Raw genomic sequence first — 24,083 nt, forward strand, 5'->3', positions numbered from 1 at the left:
GACCTGACGTGTCTTTTATCAGATGACATGATTAATGGTGTTTTCTTCAGAGTGGCTTCATCAAGTGTTTGTTAACATGCTTCCCAAATCCTAATGATGTTTCAGAGATACAGTCAGATGATTATACCATGAGGCATCCTGCAAGAATTAGAAAAGATAAGGCCATGATTGAATGGTTTTAAATAATACATTTTGTCCAGATTAGTTATGCAACTAGTGACTTCTTCAGAAGCCATTGTACTCATTATTCTGTTTCCTTCTTTTCCAGGAAATCCATTAATTTAATTTTTTTAAAAAAATTTATTCTTCTCTCATGTATTACATACCAACCACAGTTTCCTCTCCCTCCTCTCCTCTCAGTCCCCCTCCCAACTCCTCCTCCGTTTCCTTTTAGAAAAGGGCAGGCCTCCCAGGGACACCAACCAAACATGGCAATATCAAGTTGCAGTAAGACTAGGCACCTCCCCTTGTATCAAGGCTGGACTAGAAAATCCAATGGCAGGACAGGGTCCCAAACGCAGGCAAAGGAGTCACAGACACACCACTGCTACCAAGAGTCCCACAAGCAGACCAAGCTATACAACCATAACATATATGCAGAGGACCTAGGTCAGACCCTGCAGGCTCTGTGATTGTTGCTTCAGTCTCTGTGAGCCCCTGTGAGCTCAGGTTAATTCATTTGTGGGGTTTTTATGGTGTCCTTGAACCCTCCGGCTCCTACAAGCCTTCCTCCCTCTCTTCCACAGAAATCCATCAAATTTTAGCCCTGATGTATTTGTACATGCTATGTGATACCTGGAATAACTCATCATTTCATGCAAAGGAAAGAGATCTCTTTTTCAACATTAAATGGTCTCTGGTTTGGAAATAAGCAATGACTAGTATCTGTTTTACAGACTGAAATTATGCCTTTACTCCTTCTTGTTTACTAGTTGGCTTTTCTATTGAACAGCCCTACCTCTTAAAGAAAGATTAAGGAAATGGGTTCTGAATACTTGGGGAATAGCAGAAGATGTCAGGTAGCCACTGCCAAGACTTTAAGGCAGAAGCATACATCTAGTCATCAACTTTTTGTTGCTATGACAAAGTACCTGCAGTAACTTAAAGGAGGGAAGATTCACATGTGTTCACCTGTGGTTGCTTAGATCCCATGTTTCTGGACCTCAGCAAAGCAAGACACCATGATGAGGGGAGGAAGAGAAAGAAAAAAGGGAAAGAGAGAGACAGCAAGAGTGAGACAGCATGAGCATGGCAGACTGAGAGAGAGAATGAAAGCAAGAGAGAGAGTCCAGACACAAGATCTACCTCTGAAGCCATACACAGAGACCTGCCTCCTCCAACCAGGCCGCATTGTCTAAACCTCCATTGAGCTATGAATTTATCATGGGGAAGCAATCACTGGTGAATTTAGAACTCATGATCCAATCAGCTCTCAGGAAGCCCCCCCCCCCCCACATACATACATCTGAACACTGTCACGTTAAAGACAAAACCTAAAATACGTGAGTCTTTGGGACCATTTCTTATCCATTTTACACACACACACACACACACACACACACACACACACACACACACATACACACTCACTCACATGAGCAACAAGAAGACCTCTGTGGCTGAAGCAGAGCAAAACAGAAAAGGGAAGAATGCTGGCATGCAGTCAGACATAGTACTCGAGAAGGAGCTGAGAGTTCTACATCTGGATCCACAGGCAGCAGGAAGAGACTGAGACACACTAGGCCTGGCTTGAGCTTCTGAGACCTGAAAGCCTGCCCCCAGTGACACATTTCCTGCATTAAAGCCACACCTACTCCAGCAAGGCCACACCTCCTAATAGTTCCACTCCTTGTAAGCCTAACATTCAAATACCTGAGTCTATGGGGGACCATTCCTATTTAACCCACCACAAAAACCAAATAGACCTCAAGTTTGTTCGAGGGTTTTTGAGTATGATGGTCCCTTTCACAGTATAGTTTTGTATGGACATGCATAGTTCATAAACTGCTCACCCAGTTAGGGATAGTTACAGCCACTTGTGTTCATTTCTACCTTGTGCTTTGTTAGCTGCTGACCTTGACTGTCTTCTAGCTGTTAGTCACTGACTAGCATCACAGCCTCTGACCTTGCAGGTATCTCAAGTGCTGTTAATTACACTAAACATCTTTGTTCTCACATTTATATAAGAGCATGTGGCTTTGCTGTTGACTCTATCACAGACATCAATATGTAGCTGCAATCTTTCTTAATCACCTCATGTTCAGCTCCATGCCTATGGGGTGGTCTGAGGTGCCCTCCTGAAACAGGTGGCTTTTGTTGATGCTATCTTTACTAAAGCTGCTACAGTTAGCTGCATTAGGAGCTGGAGAGATGGTTCAACAGTTGATAGTGCTTGCTGCTCTTTCAGAGGACCTAGGTATTCAGTTCCCCAAACCTACATCAAGTGGCTTATAACTACCTGTAACTATGGTTCCTGGGGATCTGTCACCCTCTTCTGGCCTCCACAATCACCCGAATGCATGTGGTATACACATACATACAAAATAAAATAAACAAATGAATCTTTTTGTTTTGTTTTTGTTTTTCAAGACAGGGTTTCTCTGTGTAGTTTTGATGCCTGTCCTGGAACTTGCTCTGTAGACCAGGCTGGCCTCGAACTCACAGAGATCCACCTGGCTCTGCCTCGGGAGTGGTGGGATTAAAGGCGTGTGCCACCACTGCCTGGCTCTAAACAAATGAATCTTAAAAAAAAAAAAAAAAAGGCTGGAAAACTGGCTCCGTTAAAAGCACTGGCTGCTCTTCCAGAGGACCCAAGTTTGATTCCCAGTGCTCACAGGGAGGCTCACAGCAGCTCTAAGGGATCCACAGTCCTTTTCTGGCCCCTGTAGGTACTACACATATGTGGTCTACAGACATGCCTGCCGGCAAAACATGCATGCACATAAACTAAAAAATAAATAAATCTTTAAAAATTAAAAGTTAAAAATTGAAAATAGCTGCATGAGAAGCAAGAACATATGAAAGGACAATAGTGGCTTGCTTGCACATGCTCCTCAAGGCTTGGGAGGGGCACGCGGGATGCGACCGGCCCAGAACCCGGTCCCTCTTCTTATCTGTCTAGTTTTTCAGTGGCACACCCAATTACAAGGCTTCTTATTCATCTCCCTCAGCCCTTCCTTTTGTCTTTTAATTTTTTTTATTTATATTCTTGGTGTTTTGCCTGTATGTTTGTAAGAAGGTGTCAGACCCTCTGGAACTTGAGTTAAGATAGTTGTGAGCTGCCTCATGGGTGCTGGGAATTGAGCTGGAAGAGCAGCCAGTGTTCTTAACTGCTGAGCCATCGCTCCAGCCCCAGACTCTGCTGCCTTAAACACTAATCCAGCCTCCATTCTCACAGCAACATGTGAGCAATTTGTGGTTTTCACAAAGGGTTCTTTGTTGTAGCATATTATTTCAAGGTGTGTTACTTTTGTTTATGCCCTGGAACATTTGCTTAATGATGCAAAGATGTGTTTAATTAAATAAAATTCACCTGTGGTCAGGAGGCTGAGTCAGCAACTAGCTGACAGGAAGTGGTAGGGATGAGCCAGGTGGAGAAGGGATTTTAAGGAGGAGCGAGGAGAAGTGGGAGGGCTGATGGGAATGTCATTCTTTACGCTGTGAATGTGTATTGCTCTGATTTGGTTGATAAATAAAATGCTGATTGGCCAGTAGCCAGGCAAGAAGTATAGGCAGGATAAACAGACAAGGAGAATTCTGGAAAGAGGAAGGCTGATTCAGGAGATGCTGCCAGCCACCACCATGAGAAGCAAGATGTAGAGATACTGGTAAGGCACAAGCCATGTGGCAAGGTACAGATTTATAGGAATTGGTTAATTAAGATGTAAGATCTAGCTAGCAAGAAGCCTGAGCCATTAGGCCATACAGTTTTAATTAATATAAGCCTCTGTGTGTTTATTTGGGTCTGAGTGGCTGCGGGCCTAGGTGGGACTGAAGAAAACTCGAGCTACAGAGGGCTTTTTGAATGACTCAAGCAAAGAGAGGAGGTGAGCTTCTTGCTATTCAGCCTCTCTGAAGAGCAGAATTCCAGCTTAACCTTTGAATCTTGAGTTCTTTAGAGGGAGAGAGGTTTAGTTGTGTTTGTAACTTTGCAAGAGTCGACCCTGAGGGAACAGAATTCCCTCAGGCTGTGGCTCTTGTGGCCTAACTGCTGCTGGTAGTGGAGGAGCTGCAGTTGCTGGTTAGGACAGCTGTGGCTTAAAAGGCAGCAACCACTTAAAAAAGGAGGACAACAGTTCTTCTCCCCAAGTAGCTACAGAAATTTGGCTCCTGCATCATTTTAATCTTGCTATCTAGCTGTATTACTTACCAGTTTATATGTCTTTGAACCTCTGATTTTTTGTGTCCATAATTAAGACAAAAATATTCCATATCCATATTATTGATTTAAACAAAGCTTTCTTGCCATTCTTAAGTTTAAAACTTTACTTTTTTTTCATTAGTGTATATTAATTGTGTGAAGGATGAGATTTCACTAAGACATTCCCCCTACATGAACAGAACATACTTCAGTCATATTCAGCCCCCAAGTACCTTTGTAATGCCCTGCTTCCCTTTCCCCCAGCCACATATGAAATAGTCATTTGAATTTCAGGTCATTTCCCCTTAAATTTCATGTAAGCAAAACTTAGATACTTATCTTTCTGAGTCTGGTGTAGCTCAGTTAACATAATGATATCCAACTCTGACTACTTTTCTCCAGATAACATAATTCTATTCTTTATGGCAGAGTAAAACTTCCACTGTGTGTATATTTCACAACTTTGTCTACCCAGTCATGTGCTGATGCACACCTACATTGTTTGTTTGACCTGACTATTGGGATCCCGTGGTGGTCAATGTGTCAGGGCATTCATGTAGTACCTGGCCTTGATTCTTCTGAACACCCAGAAATAGTGCAGACAAAATATAGGAAACTCTATCTTAAGAATATGATATGAGTTTATTTAGTGATAATGTCAACATTATATAGAACAGCTCCAACAGTTTTGGTACATGATTTATACATGAAATAAACTCTACACTATTTTTCCTTTCCTTTCTATGAAACATACATCCCTCAATTAACAAATTTACTTTGATGAATCTTTGCCTCTTGTTTCTCTATTTGGTAACAAAATTTGGAAAATATGGCATAAAAATTTTAAGAAATAACCTACATTGCTATTTATCCATTTTTAAATAGCTAGTAAAAGTTAAAACAAGCAAAATCCTAAATTTTTTATGTATATAGATGTGTGTCACAGATTTTTACAGAAATCATGGAATCACAGTTGCAAGTTACATGGGATCCTCAATATCAGTAGTAGAATATATGAGCTTGTATGGCAAATGTTTAAACCAAGGTCCACTCTACAGCTCAAGTTTCTAGTTCTGGGCATCCCTTAGCACTCTGACATGCCCCTTCACTAGCCTTGAGACCAGGTTTTTCCTTTGATTCCATTCTTTTCCATATTCTCTCCCCAGAGCTCATGGGATCATTCCCCACACCCTAACCTCCACCTCAGTGAGCAGCTCTCCCCTAGTCTTGGCTTTATCCTGATGAAATTCCTGTGTGTTTTCTAACAAAGCTTACCTATTATTTTTATTTGTTCCCCCACAATTCCTCACCTACACATTTCCCCCCTACATGACATAATCCTGACAAGATAAATCTTCAAAGGTACCCTTCATTTATTTAATTTTTTACTTTTATTTTGTACATTTGAGTGTATGTCTATGCACTATGTGCATGCCTGGTTCCTGAGAAAGATTGAGAGGTATCAGTCCTCTTGGAACTGGAGTTACAGACGGTGTGCGCCACTATATGGAAGCTGAGAACTGAACCTCAGTCCTCTGCAAATGCAGCAAATACTCTTAAGCACTTAGTCACCTCTCCAAAACCTCAAGGATGCTCTTTTAATTTCATCTTTCTAATGCTAGAAGGCCCAGTGCAAGTTAGGTATCCATTATCTAAAGTGTTTAATGCCAGAAATATTTTGGAGTTTATAATATTTCTTTTTTTAGATTTTACAATAATTTCATACACACACACACACACACACACAGAGAGAGAGAGAGAGAGAGAGAGAGAGAGAGAGAGAGAGAGAGAGAGAGAGACTGTGAAATATGTTTCATCTGTATCTTTGTTGTATATACTTTCCTAGGGAGATTCAGTCAATGTCTACTTAACCCACATAGGGAAAAGTAACAGACCAAAATAGCAACTTCACTACAAATAAATTAGGTGAACCAATGAACTTACTGAGATCACTCCCAGGACTATGGGTGAAGGGCTACTTACAGGAACATGGATGACTGAGAAGCCCACTCCAGCATTGGGGACAGCTTACAAAAGCTATGGTCCTGGAGCTCTCTGAATAACATGTAGGCAGCTTGACGGAGTTTCCTTCAGGCTACTCAGCTGATAGAGGGAGGGGTTCCTCCCCCAGAAATTCTTCAGTGCTTCCACAATTTAGGGGAGGAGACTTGTGAGTCTTATTTGTTTCAGGAACTTCCTGAGACCAGTGAAGTATTTACTTCCTGGGCCCAGGAAAAAGTCAGAAAATTGTTAAGCAACCATTATATAGAATTTTATACAATAATTTTAATGAGCTTGAATTTTTACTATAAACATTATGGAAGTCAGAGGCAGAGTTTCCACTTTTAACATTATGCTAAAAGTTTTGGATTTGTGAGCATTGGAGTTCATATTTTTGAATTAAGGATAATCAGCCCATAATAGGTTCCTATTGTCTATTGTATTTAATAAGTTCTGGTTTGCATTTAAGAACTTCTAATAATCTAGACAATCAAATTCCCCCATAATTCCCAATTTGGACTTGTTTTGTTCACAGGTCAAGTCCTCTTCTCATGTTGTTGCTTCTACACAACCCATCTCAGGCTACGTCTTGGAAGACTGTCTAAGCATCAGAAATGAAGTGATCTGTCTGGGGTTGCAACTGAGCCAGTGTTTGGTCCAGGTGAATTGAGGCTGGTCAATAACCACCTCATGATCTTTCACTCAGGGAGATTTTCCTGGGCATTTAGTTCTCTTTCTTCCTTTTCTTCTTTCTCTTTTTCCTTGCTTTCTTTCTTTTTTTATTTGTTGTTGTTGTTGTTGAAGAGAGTCTCTCACTATATAGCTCTGGCTGTCCTGATACTCACTATGTAGACGGGACTGGCCTCGAATTCATAGATCTACCTGTCTCTATCTCCCAAGTGCTGAGATTAAAGGCATGCACCACCCATGCTCAGTTTAGACATTTATTTTAAACATCAATTTTTATGATATATATATTACAAATAGGCAGTGGAGACTTCAAGCAAGAAAGAGAGAGAGAGAGAGAGAGAGAGAGAGAGAGAGCAAGGCAGAGAGGGGTCCAGAGGGTATCCCCTTCGCTACGGACCAACTGAGAATTAGATAGGGTAGACAGTATAACAGAGTCGAGTTTAGCATCATGGAATGTTGTAAATGTTTTACAGCCAGCTGTCAAGAACCCAAAAGTCCTGATTTTAGCATTGCAGATTTTCACGGAGTGAATGTTCTCATTGTCAAACAAGCTGCCAGTGGAAGCCCTTTGGGAAAGCAGAGCATGGCTAAGATGGGGAGAAGTATACTCCAGCACAGCCCCTATGTACATGGTAATGACAAGTGTATAGAGAATTTCCTTCAATTAACTTGCAGACTTGTAACTGCTTAGGTTATTCAGTTTGCTGAAGGGGCAATTAGCAAGTCTCTTCCTGAAAAGGACTGAATTGTATTTATCAAAACAAGACAATGAAACAGTATTTTAGGAAGACTGAGTGGTGGTCTACAGTCTACAGAAGCAAGCAACTAGTGTTGCAGAATACACAAAAACATTTCCTGGCCTTCTTTCCTGATGATGAAATGATACCAGTTTTAGAAGTTATATTCATTCAAGGTTGAATTCTTATGCAGATTTTTAACATTTACTAAGACCTACTACCACTATTCAAGACATTTTTAAAATGGTGGCTGTAGCTGTTTCAGGGGGTAACATGAGAACCTGAGTTCCGATCCCCAGCTTCCACATAAAATCAGGTGTGTTGACACACAGCTGTAATACCAGCACTAGGGAGGCGGAGACAGGTGGCTCCCCGGCCAGCAGGTCTAGCCAAAAACAGTGTCGCACAATGTCAGCCTTTGGTCTCCACAGTTGTGTTCATAAGCAAGCACATGCATACTCACTCACACACGCAGAATAAAAATAATCCTAATATTCAAGAAGACCCCTTGGTGCCTGTTTTTGGTTAGCCTTTTCTTCTCACGGAGGCCTTCAAAGATCCTTTCAGGAAACATTCTGATTTTCCTAACAACACCCATTTCCACACGACCAATTAAAAACAGAAAGAGGAGATGGGCGAGGGTGAGGGCAGGAGAGATAGAGGAAGGGAGGGCTAAAACAGAGAAGGTGGTGGAGCATGCAGCCAGACAAAGCTGCCTTCCCTTTGGCTGAGTGGAAACAACAGCCCAGCTTTGAGAGTTTCGGGAAAGTTAAGGTTAGAAAACATATAAGAATTTGCTGGCTAAAGGGCAGGCAAAAAGAATACAAACTGACCCAGCTAAAGGTTACAAGCCTAAATTCATATTAAAGCGATCTACTCAAAATAATTTTGGACAACTTTGATTTATTTAAATGAATAAAAACAAAATGTTAATTTATGGACATAATTCGGTCTGCTAATTAGTCATGCAGCGCGGTGTCGCCCTTCGACAGTTTATTTCCATCAGCAGAATTAATCACAGCAGAGCAGATGTAGTGGGGACAATCCAAGGTTAAAACAAATGATACAAAATAATGAACTAGAGCCCAGGATGATAACCTGGAGAAAGTCATGATTTAGTATTCTGCCAGAGTCCTCTGGGATTGTGCAGACACTTTAAGTGAGCCTCTCTCCATTTCAACCAGATATCTCTGATTATAGTGATCTTTTACTTTGCATTAATTTTATCTGCCTTTGAAGGTAATGTAACTGTGATAAGAGCCAATTAGTTTTGCACCATCGAGAAACACAATGAAAGAAAACAAAGATAAAATTAACTGTCTAAATGAGACTACAAGGCAATCTCATCTTTGTGATTCTCTTGTAAGCCAGAACACCATACGTTCAGCATCATAAACTGAAGGACGACTATAAGGATATGTGAGTTGGTTCAGATCCATGCTGTAATGAACACAGTTCTTCTAGAGTAACATTAGCTTTAACTTTCCACAGAACTTGAGAGCTGTATCTATGACTTACATTACAGACAGACACAGAAGCCACATACTGCAACGGGGAACCAACTTGTTTCTTAACTTTTCTAATCTAGGAATTTGATTGTGGGGGAAATGAGCAAGAGAGTCTTTAGATGGACATCGTCTGATGTTTTCTGCCATCATCGTTTCCCTGAGTGTTAGCAAATCCAGCAAGCTTCCGGTGTTTCAGTGACTGTGGTACTACCAAAAGAAAACCATTTGGCATGGCTAAGCTTTTGCAGCATTTGGTTTTAGCTTGACCTCTGGTAAGACTTGGGTGCAAACAGTGAATCAGCAGTCTAGGTGTGAGACGATGGCACACCACAACAGTCTAGTTGTGAGATGATAGCACATCACAATAGTTGGTTTCTTTCTTTTTACATTAAAAAAAGATAAGTTGAATCTTAATAAAGGTTAGTTTTGAAGGTTTGGAAAATGATAATAATGTTTGTTGGTTGTTTGGGGGGCTTTTCTTTGTTTATTTTGTAATAAAATGACAAACACACACCCCACTCACACACACAAAAGAATCAAAAAAAAAAAAAGAAAAAGAAAAGAAAAGGAGTCTGGGGACTCCGTTCAGTTGTTGAACAAAGAATTTGGTCTTCACCAAAAAAAAAATTGAATTTTAAATATTGACTATTTTGACTTTATAAGAAATCTGCAATGAAAAGTAAAATAAGAAAAGGCAAACACTGATCTTGACTACATGTATAACATCTGATGAATTCTCTGTGACTATAGCTTTAGTGGATGAAGAGAAATCAAACAGATGATTGCATGGAGAGAGTAGAATGAACAAATGGTGTTAACTCATAGAAGAAGAAATAATGAGACAAAATAAACGGAGAGGGGGAAAATCATACTTAAGTAACACATAACAGTATGTTAAAACATACTATTCTCTCTCATCAAGGAGGAAAAGGAAATTAATATACAATGCTAGTTAGGAAAGGGAAAACAGATTGCTAAGAGCCTGTTTGGAAGTTCTATCAGAGGAGTGAAGGTACTTATGCACCCTTGACCAAATGATGATCCTTCTTCATCAGAGAAAGTGGTCCTCTTCAATTAAGTATGTAGCATGGAGAGAAATGAGGGAGAAAAGTGTTTCAGTTAGGGTTTTATTGCTGTGAAGAGACACCATGACCAAGGCAACACTTATAAGGGAAAACATTTCATTGGAACTGGCTTACAGGTTCAGAGGTTCAGTCCATTATTGTCACAGCAGAAAGCAAGACAGAGTGCAGCAGGAGAAGGAGCTGAGAGTTCTACATCTAGAACGGCAGGCAGCAAGAAGAGACATGGCTTGAGCTTCTGAGACCTCAAAGCCTGTCCCCACAGGGACACACTTCCTCCCACAAGGCCACACCTCCTAATAGTGCTACTCGTTATGGACCAAACATTCAAACACATGAGTCTATGGGGACCATTGCTATTCAAACCACCACAGAAGGGGACATTGGTTTATCTAGCCACATCAGCAACATCAACCCTGGCAATCAGTGAGATAACAGATGTCACAGCCAGATTACCATCACATCCAGGAAAATAGACTCTTCTATTGTTCACACAAGTGTAAACTGGTAGTTTTTTTTTAAAGTAGGTTGGGAAATATTTCTATTTCTTTTATCCAATCATTTTAATAGTTGACTTTGTCCTATGCAAGTAGGCAAAATTATGATAAGAAAAAAGCTTTGCTAAAAGAAAATTCTAGATAGTGTTGTTTATAATAGTGAAATTGTAACAACTCCTTAAAAATACATCAACATACATTAAATAAATTGTGGGTCTAGTCATTGCCACTGTGCAACAGTTAGTTATGGTCCCCAAATATGTCTTCTGAAGAAAAAAAATTTCCAAATCCAAGACACATTCCATACCAGTTAAATCATAATTTGGGGGGAATTTCAAAGCCCAAGACTGTACCAGTTAAACAATGGTGGGATGACCTATAGGCACTGTGATTTTTAAAAGACTAGTTAGGTACAATATACAAAATCCTTTAGTAATTATTGCATGAAAGGGATATAGAGGAATAGTTATGGCCATGGAAGGATGATCATAATATAATGCTTTATTTATTCATGAGTGGGTTTGTTTTGTTTTGTATGCAACAGGTTCTCAGGCTATGGTTCAGGGTTGCCTCACAATCATGACAATACTCCTTCTTCTGCCAGGATTACAGACTTAAGTCATCATGCCCAACTATGTTAGGTTCTATAAACAAACAAACAAACCCACTCCAAATAGAAGACAGTGTTAGTGAGGACACGGAAACATGCTACAAAAAGATGTGCCCTTGTTGAGATCCTTACCTCAAGCCTCTGGTCACCAAAGCAGTTGGGACAAGAATGGCTTCTGAACTATAAGGATCCAGACTCTGAGATGGCTAGAAGCCACAGAAAGCTGGCCAAGCAGAAATTAAGCTAAGTAAGTCAGAATCTTGTTTGAGTAAAGCCGTAGTTTCAAGTATTGAAGAAGTCAAGCAGCCAAAGGGATGCACAAAGAAAACTCAGAGAAAACGCCATGAGAAAATGGAATTAATGAAAAACAAACCAATAGTAAAAGTGGTGGAGTGGTAAGAGTGGGCGAAGATTCAGCTTGAGAGAAGAGATGATTGAACAAGACATTCGAACTGAGGAAAGGTCTAAATGAGCTCCTAGGATGTGTCCCCCGTGAAGTTCTGACACCTGCAGAGTGTCTCCAGCACTTCCCTGAATCTGTAACATTCACCTGAGCCTGGTTTTTCGAGACAAGGTTTCTCTGTGTAGCCCAGGCTGTCCTGGAACTTGCTCTGTAGACCGGGCTGGCCTCAAACTCAGAGAGATCCTCCTGCCTCTGCCTTCAGAGTGCTGGGATTAAAGGCGTGCGCCACCACTGCCCAGCTCCTTCATGTTTTTAAAAATGTAATTTCCTGTGTCCTGATAACATGTGCACTGTCCTGTCCTCCTTGCCTAAGGCTTTTGTGCATTTTACCAAATGGCAGCCACAGCTCTTACCATGCTCAGCTTCCTAATGCTACACTCCCCAGGCCAGATGCTAGCCAATGGGAATTCAAATTTATAGTGCCTGTGAAATCTCTTTTAGTTAAGACATGATTTGGCTTTTTTTTTTTTAATAAAGAAAATGACTTCAAGGAAATATGAGGTAGTAAAAAACATCTTTCTTTCCCTCTTCTGCTTGTCTCAAGTTTGAGTAGAAAGGACAATATTAGAGGTAAGTTAGTAGGCTGATATTGTTTAAAAAAATATGAAAAATAAGTTAGCTGGGTGGTGGTGGCGCATGCCTTTAATCTCAGCACTCAAGAGACAGAGGCGAACAGATCTCTGTGACTTTGAGGCCAGCCTGGTCTACACAGTGAGTTCCAAGACAGCCTGGGCTACACAGAGAAAGAAACCCTGTCTTGAAAAACCAAAACCAAACAAACAAAAACAAAAAAACAAAAAAAAAAGGAAGAAGAAAAATATATTCACTAACATTTGCTAAAAATACTGATAGTTTTAAGTTTACAGTTTTCTTTCTCTTTCTTTCTTTCTTTCTTTCTTTCTTTCTTTCTTTCTTTCTTTCTTTCTTTCTTTCTCTCTCTCTCTCTCTCTCTCTCTCTCTCTCTCTCTCTTCTTTCTTTCTTTCTTTCTTTCTTTCTTTTTCTTTCTTTCTTTCTTTCTTTCTTGAAGGATTCTCTGTGTAGCTTTGGGGCCTTTCCTGGAACTCACTCTGTAGTCCAGGCTGGCCTCGACCTCACAGAGATCCTCCTGTTTCTGCCTCTTGAGTGCTGGGATTAAAGGCGTGAGCCACCATCACCCAGCCTTACAATTTCCTTTGAATAAGAGTGCATTGGTGATAAAATTTCCCTATTGATGTTTAATAGAATTTTAAGAAAAGCAGATGTTTAGGATAACATGACCCAACTATTCCACATTAAATATCATCATAACTCAATGCATAAGATAATTAACCCCTAAGTTCCAGAAATAAACGAATTAACCAATGCCATATTATATTCACATTTATTTTCAGAGATTGCAAATAAAGGTGTAACTAATAAATACTTTAAAAATAAATACTTCCAAACATAAAAATACTGTATTAGAGTAAGAAGAATATTAATAAATGGAAATATGAAACTAAGGAGGGAAAGAAAAAATATATACTTCTTGACTAAAACAGCCTTAAATTTTTTAAGTAAATGTATCAAATCACTAAATTGCTCTAGCTATATTTAAAAGCACTGTTAATAGTTTTAATTTAAATATTTTAATACTGTGGAAATGGCATGCTTTGTAACTATGAAACCCATGATAAAAAATTTAAACATTGACTGAAATTAGTAATGGGGTATATAAATTTTTCAAAACATTTTTAGGGAGTAATAAAACAAAAAATTAAGACCCATATAATGAAATACTTTACACTCTGGTGTTTATCATTTTCATGGCTGATCCTTGTTAAAGGCATACAAAACATGAAAGATATACTGCTTACTAAATAAGTTACAGCATGATACATCACAGTTTGAAATCCAGAAGAAAGTGATAAATTTTAATACATTAATATTGTTGTCATATCAATTATTTAAATGTACTAATGAGGCCATATTATAAACATCAAGGACTGAAATATTAATAAGATTATCTATATGTGGTACAATTATGAGTGATTTTGATTTTAGTTTATCTTTTTTCTTATTTGTATACTGTAAACATGTATTATTTATAGTCTGGATAAAACTAAAATATAACTCTAAAAAGTATTTTTACCTAAGTGTCAATAACTTAGAAGAAGCAACAATGAAAACCCTGCAGAGTTTTACTTTTGGTTGTAATTCTGAAGGTTAAGCCATGACAAATGCTACCATAAAAATCTTGCTTCTTGATCCTAAACTCAGCTATCTTTATCCAGAATCCTCAGGACATTTATTCTGAACAAGGAGTGCAGAATCAGACCCCTAACAGCAACACTACTACATCACCAGAAATATGCTGCATAAGTCTTTCTGAAAAGGGCCAATCAGCAGGAGACATATTTTACTCAGACATTTCCTTCATGGCCCTGAATTATAACTCACCTTAACTGAAAAACATACAGACTAGAGAATACAGAAATGGGAGTCAGCTTCCATTGTACATTAAGTTTGAATTATTATTCTTCAAGGGGTTCTGAGGCTGTCCAGTGTGTATTAAATCTTGAACAAGTTTCAGATTTTGAGAACCAAACAGTAATTGGTTTGTAAAATCGGCTTAAGCATTTCCATCTGCACACATAAAATGTTGATTAATTTTCTTTCTAGCTATGTGGTGAGGCATAGCGATGCATTTTGACATTGAACTCTTATCTGCAGTTATAGGACAGAAAAGTCATTACACTTTCCCTCTCTGTGAAGGTATTTCTTGGCAATAATACTCTACACAAAAATAGTACCAGGTGATACTTGGCTAGCAGTCAAATGGATCTTGGCTTTGTCTATAATTGCAATTTTTAAAGGACTTAGGTCTGAGCCCTGCTTGGTGGCACACACTTTTAATCCCAGCACTCGGGAGGAAGAGGCAGGAGGATCTCAGTGAGTTTGAGGCCAGCCTGGTCTACAGAGTCAGTTCCAGGACAGCCAAAGACAAACAGAGAAACCCTGTCGCACACACACACCAAAACAAAGGACTCAGTTCCTCAAACACTTGACTGAATAGTCCGCTTATTCTAGTCCATCTCCCACAGTTTGGAAATATCCTGGCTAGAGGATCCTGATCAACCATGTCAATGCACTTCTCTTTCTCTTATCCACAGGTCCACCATTTCCCTTTAACATTTGGAAAAAATTTGCAAGGTATGTAAATAAAAATGCTATAATAAGCAAAAAGAGAGTTTTATTTATTGTAGCTAGGGATTAAATGAAATTGAATTCAAATGCAAACTTACGTAAAAGGCAAAACTGACCATCCTGGCTTGAATCGATGCTATAAATGGCAGCTCTTTCATCCTATGGCTTGTATCAGAATACTGAGGAAGGATACTAGTTGAGTTACATTTCATGTAGACACAGATGTTATTTCCCTACAAGTGGGACTAGTTAGAAATAGAAGCAGCTTAGAATAAATAGTAATGAAGACCCCTGGGGCTCCTTGAGATGCAGTCTTTTGGAGGGGAGAAACTTGAATTTGCCATTAAAATACACCCTATGTACTTGGTCTATTTTCCATTTAATATGTAATTTCTTTGCCTCAAATACTGCTGAGAGACACAAATGCATCCATGCTGCCTGCTTGCTTGCCGTTGGTCTCAGCTAGCTTCCCTCATTCATATGGTTCAGGGTCCAGCCCACGAAATAGAGCTGCTCTCATTCAAGATCTGTCTTCCTACCTCAATTAACAATCAAGACAATCCCCCACAGGCATACCCACAGGCCAGCCTGATCTAGATAATTCTTCATTTGAGACTCCCTTCTCAGGTAATTCTAGGTTGTGACAAGTTGACATTTAAAGTTCACCAGCACAATAATCAAATACCTGACCTCTATGGGGCAGGTGCTTGCTGACATCTCAGTGGTCAAGACGCAGGATAGGACAGGGGGTAGGGCAGGATACAAACCTTGGGTACCATTCTCCTTCCCAAGATATACTTCCTCCAGCTAGAGCCCCTCCTTCCAAAGGTCCACAGCCTCCCAAAACAGCACGGCCACCCAGGTACTGAGTGTTGAAACACATGAGCCTATGGGGGACATTTTACATCCAAACCATGGCATACTGCATTCTGTGTTGATGTACTCATGGTCAGTATACTTACCTTATTAGTCCATTCACTTAATGGCACACTTAATTATTTTATAATGTCAATGCTACTTAGCTTAAAAACTTTTAGTTGCTGTGTATCTTAGGTAGTACAATGTTGTCATATCAAATAAAATAGCAAGTCATAAAGAACTTAAAAGTATTTTACAAATATGATTTGCCTTGACTAAAAGTCTTCAAGTAAATGATGAAAAAAATTCTCTGTCATGGATAGATTTGCTTTTGGGGAAGATCAAATTAATGAAGGCTTACCGCCAGGGAAAATTTATTAACAAAATCCCCCCTGCACATGTAGGATTAAGCACAAAGCAATTAATGGAAATTAAGTGTCACTCATTTGTGAGAAGGAAAAGTATGATCTAATCATCTGAATGTTGTTATGACCCTTGTTTCCCCAGGCAATGACAACTTAGGAAGTCACCAAGTATAAGCAATAATTATAACAGTAGTCTGGCTAACTCTTATACAGAATTTTTCCTGGGATACAAAGTCTCTTTTGCTGGTGGAGCAATCATAAAAAGCAATAGGTCAAATCATTTTCCTATGCAATGTTATTCTAGCAACTTCCACGTACATATCAGAAAGGCAAGTAAATATAAAGAACAACTATTGGTTTTCTTTATCACCTTCTATCTTTGAAGAATTCATAATGACAGCATACCTTCACTGAATAAAGCACAGACTCAGGAAACAGAAGGGAAATTTACAGGCACTTTTCATGTTGGGAAGGTTCTAGCCCAGCTCCCCTGGAACTGCTACCCCAAAGAGATAAAATCTCAATGTAGTAAAATCTCTATTTAGCAGTTTGGCATCACCATGGAAACCTCTCCCCCTCAGTGACATAATGAGATGGTAATGCAAACAGCTGCCACATAATGAACCTAGGCACAAACAGAGGCCGAGCTACTCATGCCAAAAAGTGAATGGCAGGAGGGTCAAATAGATGGGGGCGGGCAAGATCAATGAGTAACAAGAACACCCATAAGTGGGTGTTATGGGAAGGGGCGGACAGAACTGCCTAAAACTGTAATATTGAAACTCTCAAGAGTTTGATTATTGCAAATTTCGATACTGAATCTGTGACATTCCTGTGTAGAGGCGATGGGGTGCACAATAAGAGTCTGTATTATCTAGGTTCAACCTAATATTTCACATGACTAACACTCCATACTCAAAACGTGTGGCTCGGCAGATTCGGATTCTTTCTTCTACTGGGTCTCAAGGAACAAGTGTAAGATAAGAGCAGTGTTAGGATGCCAGGAAGGATGTGATGCCTTCCTTTAAAGCACTCCCAAGTGGGTAGAAATTGCACCCTTCCCTTCAAGGATGATCTGAGTCCACAGATTGGAACTGGCTGATAGACTTGCATGCACAGAGCAAGAGAGACAATTAAAAACTGTCTTGCAGGGAAATCCACATTAAAAGACATGAATTCAGAAAGACTGGGCCAAGAGAAAGAAACAAGGCTTAGTATGAGGGAATCCGAGAAGTAACAAGGAAACTAGAATATGACAACATGGAATTTATATATGCATATGTGTGTATCAACTTTATATATCATTTATATGACAGTTGAATTTAACTTGAATATGTTTATCATATGTGCATACAGCATAGGTCCCACACATATACACAGACTTGGTCTAAATTCTCCCTCTTTTGGTTTGACTCTTGAACTCCCTCAGAGGCATACAAGTTCAAGGAGTACACGAAAGTCCACCAGTTTTATAGAAAGCGACAGGAAGAGCTGCCTAAAATTGCTGCCAGCCTGGGGTGCTTTTGTGAAGTGGTGAGAGTGTAAGGAGACAAGGCCTACGGGGATGGAACTAAGTCACTGGAAGTATACCCGAGGAGGGACACTGGGACCCAGGGCCCTCCTTTCTCTCTTTGCTTCCTAGCCACCCCGAGGTGGGCAGTGGTCCTCTGCCACATGCTCCCACTGCCATGTTCTGCCTTGTCAGATTCCTGAAAGCAGCAGAGCCAACCACCATGGACTGAAGCTTTTTAAAAGATGAGCCCAAATAAAGTTTCATTCATTGTGTTGACATATAACAGGGATTTCATCACTGTGATGGAGTGTGAACCCCCCCCCCCCTTTCAGGAGAGCATCACTTCTGCAAAATGAAGACTTTTATGAGCTCAGGGAGCCCAGGATTATGACAAAGCTAGTCATCAAAAAGTAAGCAGAGAATTATCCTACCCTAGATTTCATCCATAGAGAAAGTGAACTTCCATCCCAGAGGAAATACTTCAAAGAATAGCAGTAGCAAATACAAATATTTTATCACTACATTATATAAGTGATGCTTGTTTGATATAAAAGTTTTACCTTGTGATTGTTGTGTACATATACACACAAGGAGAAAGCTTATATGTATACACAAAGGAGAAACAATATGAAGGAATAGTAAATTTTGGTTTATGTGAAGCAGGACTACTGAAGCTTTTGAAAACATGTTGATCAAAATCATTCTTTTTTTAATATATAACTTATTTTTATTTTATGTTCACTGGTGCCTACATGTATATCTGTGTGAAGGTGTCAGAAGCCCTGAAATTGGAGTTACATACAGGTGTGAGCTGCCATGTGGGTGCTAGAAATTGAACCCAGGTCCTCTGAAAAAGCAGCCAGGGATCTTAACCACAATCATCTCTCCAGCCCCTCAAAAGTATTCTTAGCCCACACATCTATGCATCTTTTCAATAACTTAGCAAGACTTTAACAAATACCTATTGGGCTAGGCATTGTTATGCCTAGTGGAAGAGTGAGTCAGTAGAGCAGCAAACAGAAGAGATATGTGCTCTAGCCTCCTGGATCTCACCATCACAAGGACTGAGATGAGAGATGCTAAATACTCTTCCATGAAGCTTGGCTATGAGAGTGAACAGTGAAAGTGGTTGAAGGGAGGAGCCAACTAAATGGTTGATTGAACGAGATCAGGAAGACTTGATCACCTTCAGAGCCAAGGGAAAAGAGCACGTAGAGAGAGAGGTTAAAAAATACAGAAGGTCTTGTTGAGCTATGCTGATGAGACTTAGGTTACAGCAAACTTCCTGTTCCCCTGGCTTTAAGATCCTTGCGCCCTCTTCTACAGGGATCTCTGAGCCTTTGCAGGAGCTGTGCTGTAGATGGATCAGGTGAGAAAAAGCAACCATGAGGACATCATTGGAAGCGACAACATGGAAGGGGAAAGCTCTCCCGACCTCAAGCCTAAACGACCCTCAATCCTACAGGCAACTAGGGACTGCTGAGAGCAGGTGAGAGTCTTTTGCAGGGAAGAGCCCTCCAACTGGTTATCCAATGCCAGTGTACATACACACAAGTAACATACAGATATAGCAGGCTTTATTTATGTATTTATGAATATATACACATTTATATATATATATATATATATATATATGTGTGTGTGTGTTTATGTATGCATGTGTGTGTGTATAACAACAATCAAAAGAAAAAGAGGCCATAAATTTTAGAGAGAGTGGTTATATGTGCATGGGAAGAGTTGGAGGAGGAAAGAGAAGGTGGGAAGTGATGTAATTATACTAAACTTTTAAAAACTAAAAGTGTGTTATTTAAAAAAGACAGAAGGGCTGGAGAGATGGCTCAGTGATTAAGAACATGTACTACTGGTGGGAACTAATGAACTTTAGACCAACAGCTGTGGAGCCTGTATGAGGCTGGACTAGGCTCTCTGCATATGGGAGACAGTTGTGTAACTTGGTCTGTTTGAGGGGCCCCTGGCAGTAGGATCAGGATCTATCCCTGGTGCATGAGCTAGCTTTTTGGAGCCCAGTGCCTATGGTGGGACACCTTGCACAGTCTTGATGCAGGGGGGAGGTGCTTGCACCTGCCTCAACTGAATGTACCAGACTTTGCTGACTCCCCATGGAAGGCCTTACCTTTTCGAAGGAGTGAATGGGGGATGGATTGGGTGGAGTGAAAGCTGGGGGAGAGGGAGTGGGAGGAGGGAGGAGAGGGGGATCTGTGGTTGGTATGTAAAATGAATAAAAAATTCTCTTGATTAAAAAAAAAAGTACATGTACTGATCTTGCAGAGGACCCAAGGTCCTACCACCCACATCACATCAGTCGTCTGACAACTACATGTATGTCTGACAACTACATGTATGTCCGGCTCCAGGGGGATCTGCACCTGCACTCACATGCATGCATGCATGCACACGCACACACATACACACACACACACACACACACACACACACACACACACACACACACATACACACACACTTAAAAACAATGAAAATTTTAAAACAGGTAAAAGAAGAAATGGTAATGCAATATAAGACCAGGACATGCTACTGCTAATTCTCTCATACACATTAAGGGGTGGATAATGGAGTCAATAGTTCTCCTCCTTGCCAGCGTTTTCCTACAGATTCCTACAGAAGCTGAGACCACCTGTCGGAAGGACTAGAAGTCAGGATTCCCAGGAACTTTTAGGAAAGAGCAGTAAAAGTTTGCAATAGTCTGTTTAGAAGTATGCAAAGCACCTCTGTTGTTTAAATTCCTACCATAATACCTCGGACCCAAAACCTGGAACAAATTACTTCAAATCCTAAAGACCTTCACTGTTAAAATAAGGCTAGTGATAGTATGTGTCACATGGCCATTGCAAAGGAAGATTAAGGGCTGGAGAGATGGCTCAGTGGTTAAAAGCACTGGCTGCTCTTCCAGAGGTCCTGAATTCAATTCCCAGAAACCACATGGTGGCTCACAACTATCTATAATGGGATCTGATGCCCTCTTCTGGCATAAAAGTGTACATGCAGACAGTGCACTCATATACATAACATAAATAAATAAATCTAAAAAAAAAACCTTTAAAAAAGAAAAGAAAAGAAAGATTAAATAAGACAATGCTTAATAAATGTCTATAATAATGATTCTTTTATAAAGATTATTATTTATAATGACTTACATAAAAAGACTGGCAGGTTACAAAGCTTTGGGCATAATGTATATAAATACCAGACATTTTTATGGTGGAAGTAATGGTTCAGTAACATGCTTGTGTGAGCATAAGCATCTGCTCTCAGACCATCAACAGCTTTTAAGAAGCTGGGTGTAGAAACACACATCTATAATCCCAATGTTGGAGAGGTAGAGACAGAAGGATCCTGGAGGCTTGCTCCAAGACAATATAGTCAATAGATGAGCTCCAACTACAGTGAGAGACTCTGCTTCAAAAAACAAAGTGGAGAGTGATAGAAAATAGACACCCAACATCCACCTCCAGCCCCTGGAGGAACATACACATGCACAAGCACATATAGCTACACACACACACACACACACACACACACACACACACACACACACACACATAAAATAAAAAGCAAATTTAAATATTTTTAAACACAAAACAGTACTGACTTACCAAATGAGACAGTTGGAATGGGCTCATGCTGTACAGGCAGGAAATAGTTTGCAGCTGTGGTTTTAACTAGAAGAGTAGCAATAGACAAATTGTGAAATTGGTACAGAGCTGGGAGTCTTCAGTCACGAATGATCAAAGACCCTTTAGAGGTGCTGCTGAGAGAGTTGTTATTCACCGTGAGATTTCATAGAGAATAAGGGTAGTGGACAGTTGGATGACAGTGGCAGTATTAAGATACAGCTAACATCCCTAAGAGGACGGGAAGCAGAAAGGGAGCTAGGAGCCCCCTAAGAATTGGAGAGCAGGGGTGGTTTAAGATAGTGTGTAGCAAATCCTCTTAAGAATCCCAGGAGGGCTGTCCATCCAGAGGCAGTGTGCTCAGGTAACAGCCAAGAAAGGCTGAAAACTCCAAATGTCAACAAAACCTACCTACTAGGCCTAATTCTCCTTTGTAGACCTCCTCTGGTGCCCTGCCTGCCCACTGTTTTGCAGACTTCCTCAGATGGTTTCTGGGTTTTCTCCTTGGCCATTCAACACTGAATTTCAGCCTTTTCCAGTTGTTCAAGCTTTATACCCTATTGCAAGTGTCCTACTCTAGAATCCTTGTCTAGCCATTACCCTGCCTTGAGGTGCTGGTCTAACTCTTTATACTAGTTCTTAGAAATTTTTGTACAATGATTTTTCATCATATTCGCCCTCTTCCTCCAACTCCTCCCAGATCCACCCCTACTTCCCCACACACCCAACTCTGCATCCTCTCTCTTTTCTTTTTAAACCCATCATGTACAGGTGTGCTGCCCATATACTCTTGGGAATATGTCCTTCCCCCTAGAGTGCTCCAACCCACCAGGGTCTCACCCCTATGGAAAACTAGTCTTCCTCTCCCAGCAGCGATAGCTGTAGGTGGGAACTTGATGCCCACCTCTGCTCTCCATGTTGGCATTTGTCTAGCTTGAGCTCACTTTTGCAGTGCTTCTGCCTGCTGTCTGAGTGCTGTGAAGTTACATGTTCAACTGACCTGCCGTGCCCAGAAAACACTGTGTCCTGTGATCATCCTCTGCCTCCAGCTCTTACAATCTTTCTGCACCCTCTTCTAAAATGATGCCTGAGCCTTTGAAAGAAAGCATGTGATATAGATGGCCCACTTGAGAATGAGCATTTTATACACTCTTGTTCTCTGTCCCTTTGTCAGTTTTGAGTTTCTGTGTTAATTGCCATTTACTGCAAAAATAAGCTCCTCTGATGCAGTTGTATAGATGCACTGATCTGTGAGTATAATACATCATTAGGAGTTGGCTTAATACTGTGCCCGTTTAGCAGAGTAATAAGAGGAGGTTCTTCCCTAGGGCCTATGACCTGCCTATTAACAAATTCTTGGCCCCAAAACTGGTACCAGATACGGTGTTCAGCTTGTAGAGCGCTCTTTAAGTCTAATCAATAAGTGGTTAGTTATTCCTGCAATGTCCATGCCGCTATTGCACTAGAAGGCATGTCTGCCCAAGCAGGTCACTGTTGTAGCTTGCAAAGTCCACAGCGAGGCAAGCTTAGCCATTACTTCTCTCCTCTGGTAGCATGCATACCACCTTCCAATACTACGAAAGCTAGCCAGTCAGTTGAAGCTTCTAGGTGAGTATCAAGCTTGATTTCTCTGTGTTCTAGGATACAAGTATGTGATATCTTCAGCAACAGCGTCTTATCATCAAGTCTGGAGGGTAACAAAGGACACTGACAATAGCCTATAGTTTTTGGAGGAATCTAGAGACCCTCAATAGCCAACAACTCCAAAAGAGGTAACCAATTCCTGACATTGGTTTAGTTATGTGTTAGCCTGTTGTATCTAGTAGGGGCATTGTTGTCTCATTATAGGGTAACTCCATTTATGCTCTTTATGTATGTATATCTTTTAAGACACTTCTACAGCAATACATTTCCATATGCCTTTTTAGAAATGTCTTCAGTGTTAGTTATCCCTACTTGTAATTCCTGCTTTACCCTGTCCTTCCAGGTCCTACCTCATTTATCCCTCTCATTCTATCATTCCCCTTTAACCTTTTATAGTAGTGTGTTCTGTCTCCCTTCACAGAAGTCCCACTTCACAGACCCTTCCTAACTTCTTGACCTTTATAAATATTCAGATGGAATATTCTCTATCTATTCATCAGTTGATGGGCATCTAGACTATTTCTGTATATTATGAACAGAGCAGCAATGGACATGGATATGGCTCTTTGGATGTATACCTAAGAGTGGTATGGCTCGATCTTATGATAGACCTGTTTTCAACTTTTTGAGAAATCTTCTCATTGATTTCCATAATGACTACAACATCCCAGCAGCAGTGGACACATGGTCCCCTTTCCTGCATCCTTGACAACATCTGGGTAAGATGAAATCTCAAAGTGGTTTTAAGCTGCATTTTCATGTCTAAGAATGCTGAACATTTTTGAAAGTGTTTCTCTGCCACTTCTGTTTCCTGTTGAGTACTTTCAGTTTAGTTCCTACCCCATTTTCAAGTTGGGTTGTTTGTCTTTCTGATGGGTAGGGTTTTCTTAGGGTTTTTTTTTTTTTTTTTGTGTGTGTGTGTGTGTGTGTGTGTGT

The 24,083-nt window shown here is 40.3% G+C and overlaps 1 long non-coding RNA gene across 3 annotated transcripts in view; it reads right to left on the reverse strand.

Moving 5' to 3' along the window:
* Positions 1–24,083, reverse strand: part of LOC128110674 (uncharacterized) — a 70,152-nt gene that overhangs the window by 36,677 nt on the left and 9,392 nt on the right. For 2 of the 3 annotated variants that reach the window (XR_008218276.1, XR_008218275.1), the window contains exons 3-4: positions 21,486–21,551; positions 4–138 (exon numbers count right to left, since the gene is read on the reverse strand). This is a non-coding gene — a long non-coding RNA (uncharacterized LOC128110674). The remainder of the gene's footprint in view (positions 1–3; positions 139–21,485; positions 21,552–24,083) is intronic. The other variant, XR_008218277.1, reaches the window with a different exon arrangement.

The sequence above is a fragment of the Peromyscus californicus genome, unplaced genomic scaffold, assembly GCF_007827085.1.
Source record: "Peromyscus californicus insignis strain IS unplaced genomic scaffold, ASM782708v3 Scaffold_15__1_contigs__length_86483966, whole genome shotgun sequence".
Lineage (NCBI taxonomy): Eukaryota > Metazoa > Chordata > Mammalia > Rodentia > Cricetidae > Peromyscus > Peromyscus californicus.